At 44.4% G+C, this 6,685-nt stretch overlaps 1 long non-coding RNA gene across 1 annotated transcript; it reads right to left on the bottom strand.

Annotated features, from left to right (window-relative positions):
* Positions 1 to 2,129: 2,129 nt before the first annotated feature.
* LOC119951866 lies at positions 2,130 to 5,740 on the bottom strand. The gene is made up of 2 exons (XR_005457688.1): positions 5,480 to 5,740; positions 2,130 to 3,741 (listed from the first exon to the last, which is right to left on the bottom strand). It is a non-coding gene; the product is annotated as an uncharacterized LOC119951866 (long non-coding RNA).
* Between the last annotated feature and the right edge of the window lie 945 nt (positions 5,741 to 6,685).

Genomic DNA, 6,685 nt, shown 5'->3' with positions numbered 1-6,685 from the left:
ATAATAAATTGTAGCATTTTCCCTCCTGCTGATGTCAGGCTAATGGGTCTGTGGTTCCCTTTTTCTCTCTCCCTCCTTAAATAGTGGGGTTACATTTACCACCTTCCAATCTGCAGGAACCATTCCAGAATCTATAGAATTTTGAAAGATGATCACCAATGTATCCACTATCTCTTCAGTCACCTCTTTCAACACTCTGGGATGTAGAGCATCAGCTTTTGGGGATTTATTAACTTTGAACCACATTAATTTCTCCAATACTGCCTTTTCACGAATACTAATCTCCTTCAGTTCCTTGTGCTCACTCGTCCGTTGGTTCCCGTGTCTTTGGGACAATTTCATGTCCTCCATGAAGACAGACACACATTGTTTAGTTTCTCTGCATTTCATTGTACCCCATTGTAAACTCTTCTATCTCTGCCTGGAATGGACCTACATTAGTCTTTGCTAATCTTTTCCTTTTCCCATTCCTATCGGAGCTTTTCCTGTAGTTTTTTTTATGTTTCATAAGAACATAAGAACTAGGAGCAGGAGTAGGCCATCTGGCCCCTCGAGCCTGCTCCGCCATTCAATTAGATCATGGCTGATCTTTTGTGGACTCAGCTCCACTTTCCGGCCCGAACACCAGAACCCTTAATCCCTTTATTCTTCAAAAAACTATCTATCTTTACCTTAAAAACGTGTAATGAAGGTGCCTCAACTGCTTCACTGGGCAAGGAATTCCATAGATTCACAACCCTTTGGGTGAAGAAGTTCCTCCTAAACTCAGTCCTAAATCTACTTCCCCTTATTTTGAGGCTATGTCCCCTAGTTCTGCTGTCACCCGCCAGTGGAAACAACCTGCCCGCATCTATCCTATCTATTCCCTTCATAATTTTAAATGTTTCTATAAGATCCCCCCTCATCCTTCTAAATTCCAATGAGTACAGTCCCAGTCTACTCAACCTCTCCTCATAATCCAACCCCTTCAGCTCTGGGATTAACCTCGTGAATCTCCTCTGCACACCCTCCAGTGCCAGTACGTCCTTTCTCAAGTAAGGAGCCCAAAACTGAACACGATACTCCAGGTGTGGCCGCACTAACACCTTATACAATTGCAACATAACCTCCCTAGTCTTAAACTCCATCCCTCTAGCAATGAAGGACAAAATTCCATTTGCCTTCTTAATCACCTGTTGCACTTGTAAACCAACTTTCTGTGACTCATGCACTAGCACACCCAAGTCTCTCTGAACAGCGGCATGCTTTAATATTTTATTGTTTAAATAATAATCCCGTTTGCTGTTATTCCTACCAAAATGGATAACCTCACATTTGTCAACATTGTATTCCATCTGCCAGACCCGAGCCCATTCACTTAACCTATCCAAATCCCTCTGCAGACTTCCAGTATCCTCTGCACTTTTCGCTTTACCACTCATCTTAGTGTCATCTGCAAACTTGGACACATTGCCCTTGGTCCCCAACTCCAAATCATCTATGTAAATTGTGAACAATTGTGGGCCCAACACGGATCCCTGAGGGACACCACTAGCTACTGATTGCCAACCAGAGAAACACCCATTTATCCCAACTCTTTGCTTTCTCTTAATTAACCAATCCTCTATCCATGCTACTACTTTACCCTTAATGCCATGCATCTTTATCTTATGCAGCAACCTTTTGTGTGGCACCTTGTCAAAGGCTTTCTGGAAATCCAGATATACCACATCCATCGGCTCCCCGTTATCTACTGCACTGGTAATGTCCTCATAAAATTCCACTAAATTAGTTAGGCATGACCTGCCTTTTATGAACCTATGCTGCGTCTGCCCAATGGGACAATTTCTATCCAGATGCCTCGCAATTTCTTCCTTGATGATAGATTCCAACATCTTCCCTACTACCGAAGTTAAGCTCACTGGCCTATAATTTCCTGCTTTCTGCCTACCTCCTTTTTAAAACAGTGGCATCACGTTTGCTAATTTCACGCCAGTTTGCTCTCATATTCAATTTTCTGTTCATGACTTTCTTGATCCCCCTTTGCTGAATTCTAAGACAAGTTTCCAATCCTCAGAGTTACACTTATTTTGGCCATTTTATGAGTGATAAGATCTCTTATTTTATCTTCAAATAACAGCCCAAGATCTGGTTGACTGGCGGTGACCAAAATTACAACTTTCTTGCTAATTATCCACTTTGATTCTCTTACATAAAAATGAATCAAAACTTAGATCAAATAAAACATCAAATCATAAAAATAAAGAGTGTTAAACGAAAATATTAGGAAATCAATAGATGGTTCAGAATTTCTTAAAGTATGAATACAGAACAAACTTTAATCATGAAACTTTATTCTTAAATAAATTCTTCTCAATGGTCTAACCCCTTATCGGTTTCAAATTCTCAGCTGGGAATTCCTGATTTATTGAAAAAACTCTCTGTCACTTGGAGCATGATTTGTTATCCAGGCATTGGCCATTACTTAAGATTCATTAATGTCTATCAAATTAATTAAATGTCTACATGCTCCCGCCACGTGTACCAATCCTCTGAAGATAATATGTTCTGCATTAATCTTGCTTGTTGGTAAATGTTTCTGTTGCTAAGGCTGCAATACTTCTTCATTACTAGATCTATTTGTAGAACAATGGTTTATTCATTACGAGGGCTTTTGTGCAACTTTTCTTGAAACAGTGTCAGATTCTGACATTAAGTTGCTGTACAGCAATTCTCATATTTTTATCTGAAACAATGACTTTGCCTTGTGGATATTCCCTTTTCCGTCTGTCTATATACTGAATTTAAGAATTATACTACATAAATTCTTAAAGGTTACCAATAAATCAGTGAAGCAATAAATCTGTGATCTATCAATGAGCCTCTTCCTTTGACCAAATGGAATCTTTAATTTTTCTTGTTACTGGAGTCCACTGGAGGCAAAGTTGTGAGACCGGCCAGTCCAGCAGAAATAAACCCTCTAACCCTCCCACTTCACCAAGTGTCAGAATGAACGAAATGCAGTCCTGGGTGTAATTGAAGCAGAAACAATAATCAGAATCCAACCCATGTAATCACTTGTGAACTTGTTGGTGTCTCAGCAGGTACGAGGAAACACTGAATCCTTTCCCACACAGAGCAGGTGAACGGCTTCTCCTCCATGTGAACAGCTGGTGGGACGTCAGGCTGGCTGATTGATTGAATCTCTTCCCACACAGAGCAGTTCAATGGCCTCTCCCCAGTGTGAACTCTCTGATGTGTTTGCAGTGTGAATGGCTGACTGAATCCTTTCCCACACTGAGAGCAGCTGAATGGCCTCTCCCAGTGTGAATGCGCCGATGAGCTTCCAGTGCAGGTGGGGCTTTGAATCCCTTCCCACTGTCCCGGCATTTCCACTGTTTCTCCATGTTTTGGGTCTCCTTGTGTCTCCCTAGTTGAGACAATGGAAGCCTTACCCACACAGAGAACACGTGTACGGTCTCACCTTGCTGTGAATGGTGTGGTGTTTTTTCAGGCTGTGTAACTGGTTAAAGCTCTTTCCACAGTCAGTGCTCTGGAACATTCTCACTCGGGTGTGTGTGTGTCTCGGTGCTTTTCCAGTCACACTGATCTTTAAAATCTCTTGAAGCTGACAGATAAGACCAGCATTTCTCCTTCGAGATTCGAAGGCCAATGATATTCAGGTACCAAGGAATTGAGGGACTTTCAGATCCAGACAACATGTATTAGATTTCTGTCTGTAATTTGTCCTCTTCGAATCTCCTGTTAAAACAATTTACAAAATATATCACTGTTAGTACTGGATAGAAATTCAGAACAGACATTTCTAGTTCCTTTGGAATATTCTTTCCTCTCATTCCCCAAACGCTGTAAAACTCCATCTCACACACTCTCCCTCCATTCTCACTCTGCTGTATCTAATATTCACCCTCCCAATTCTCCTGCAGGTGCTGATTGAGGCTGATTGGTAGATTCATGTTCACGGTTTCCTGTCCTGGACACAGCAACCATAACAAATAGGAGCTGCAGTCAGCCATTTGGCCCATTGAACTTGCTCAACCCTGTAAAGAGCCCAATGGCCGATCTACCTCAGCACCATTTCCTCACACTATCCCCCATATTCCTTGGTGACGTCAACATCTCGAAACCTATCAACTCGATCTGGAAAATACTTGATGACTGAGGCTCCACAGTCCTCTGGAGTAGAGAATTCCAAAGCTTCACCACATCCTCAAGTGAAGAATTCACACCTCATCTTAACTTTCAGTCCATTTTCCTACCTGTTCCCCGTGACGCTCAACTCCCTCACGGCTCCGAGGACTCAGGTTCAATTTGTGTGGAGTTTGCACAAAATCCCCGTGTCTGCATCGGTCTCATCCCCACAATCCAAAGATGTGCAGGGTAAGTGGATTGGCCATACTAAATTGGCCCTTAATTGGAAAAAACATGAATTGAGTACTTTACATTTTTTTTAAAGATTGGTGGTGGGGGGGAGGGGGGGGGGGGAGGGCGTCACAATCAAATCCAATTACTAGCCACATGTACTTTGTGTCATGTTGGGGTCAATGTCCACCCCCTCACTTTTCATCCCAGTTCCAGGAGGTTGGAGACTGGGCTCCGGAGAAGTAATGGTGGCCGCAGCTCCCACAATCCCCCTGTGCTCAAGAAACTGCTCTATCCACCGCACGGGCGAGTGGGTGACCGGAACTGCACATGTCCAAGGGAGAGAGGCCCTCAATTGAAAAAGTAGACTGGGCACTTTAAATTCAAAAAAATAATTCTGTCTAATTCATCCTTGAATATATTCAATGACCCCCAGACACCACTGGTTCCTGTGGGAAAATAATTCCAGAGATGAACGACCCTCTGAGGGAAGAGATGACTGGAAATATATAACATAGCTACAGTACAATATTACATAACTAGAAATAATAATAAATGTACTTAGCAGAACCATAAATAATATATATAATCTGTACCATATACCAACACTGGACATTTCTCTATCTGATATTAATTTACTGTTTCCTTAATGGTCAGCCATCTCTGGGGGAAACCAGCCCTTTAATTGTGAACATTAGGAAAGAGACCATCCTTTTAGCCAGACAAATAAATGTGTCAAGCTGAGGGAGCAAAGGATGTCAATGTCTTTAAGTAAGAAGTCTTACAACACCAGGTTAAAGTCCAACAGGTTTGTTTCAAACACGAGCTTTCGGAGCACGGCTCCTTCTAAGGAGCCGTGCTCCGAAAGCTCGTGTTTGAAACAAACCTGTTGGACTTTAACCTGGTGTTGTAAGACTTCTTACTGTGCTCACCCCAGTCCAACGCCGGCATCTCCACATCATGTCTTTAAGAGAGAGAGAGAGACCTGGGCCAAGCTTTCCAGAGTCTGCACCCTCCCTGGATTCACTTCCTTTCCCTTCAGTTGTTGCAAGTGACCAACTGAAGGTCAGAATGAGAAAATAAAAGGAAAGTGGAGAAAATAAAGTGTTTTACTCACAGATGTTGGAGACAGGAGGAAGTTTCAGTGTGTGTGAAGCTCAATTGTAAGTCACACAGTCTGCGCTCTGATTGGCTGAGGGACAAGAGTCCTTCCGGTCCTCCCAGTTTCTCATTGGCGAACACCTGAGCAGGAAGGTCAGAGGGTGGGCTCTCTTCTGCAATGCGCAGTTCCCTGATTCCCTTGGACATGCGCAGTTCCGGGCTCGTAGGAGCAGGAGATCACCGAGCGGCTTCTCGCTTTGGCCGGAAGGATCAGCCGGTTGCCTGGAAACCTTGACTGCAGAGGGAGGGAGCGCGGGAACGACGGGTGGGGGCATGCCCCCGTGAGGGCGCGCCGGGCCTGCGCACTGGTACCCGGAAACGTCAAATACCCGCCCACCCGCACGTGGGCCGAGGCACGCCCCCCTCATTGTCTCCGTGAGGGAGATTGGCCAATAGGAATCTGTGGAAGACCGGACAGGCGCTGATCCTCCAGCCAATCAATGTCTGAGGCCTGTGTCACTGGCTGCACGGAGTTTCCTTCACTGTCAGCCCACCAAAGCTGCTGCTCCTCCAGCTTCACGCAAACTAAAACTTCCTCTAACATCTGTAAGTAAAACACTTCCTTTTCTCCACATTAAATTGATGTGTCTCATTCTCAGTTGGAAGAGGGTGGGGGTTTGGAAAGGAAGAGATCTATGGTCTGCACTGTGTGGAGTTTGCTCATTCTACCCCCGTGTGTGCTTGGATTTCCTCCGAGTGCTCCAGTTTCCTCCCGCAGTCCAAAAATGTGCAGGATAGGTGGATTGACCATGAACAATTGCCCTTTAGTGTCCAAAAGGTAGGTGGGTTTAAGGGGATAGAGAGGGGGAATGAACCTGGGTAGCATGCTCTATCGGAGCGTCGGTGCAGGAGGATTCTGTGGATTCAATTTCATTTGAATTTTCCGAGGAGGTGACTAGGTGTGTAGTTGAGAGTAGTGCAGTTGATATCTTTTATCACAGTAGGCTTACATTAACACTGTAGGGCAGCACGGTAGCACAGTGGGTTAGGTTAGCCCTGCAGACTCATGACGCTGAGGTCCCAGGTTCGATCCCGGCTCTGGGTCACTGTCCGTGTGGAGTTTGCACATTCTCCCCGTGTTTGCATGGGCTTCACCCCCACAACCCAAAGATGTGTAGAGTAGGTGGATTGGCCACGCTAAATTATCACTTAATTGGAAAAA

This window comes from Scyliorhinus canicula, chromosome 17 (genome assembly GCF_902713615.1).
Source record: "Scyliorhinus canicula chromosome 17, sScyCan1.1, whole genome shotgun sequence".
In the NCBI taxonomy this organism is placed as follows: Eukaryota; Metazoa; Chordata; class Chondrichthyes; order Carcharhiniformes; family Scyliorhinidae; genus Scyliorhinus; species Scyliorhinus canicula.
This window is presented reverse-complemented; position numbering and strand designations above follow the sequence as displayed.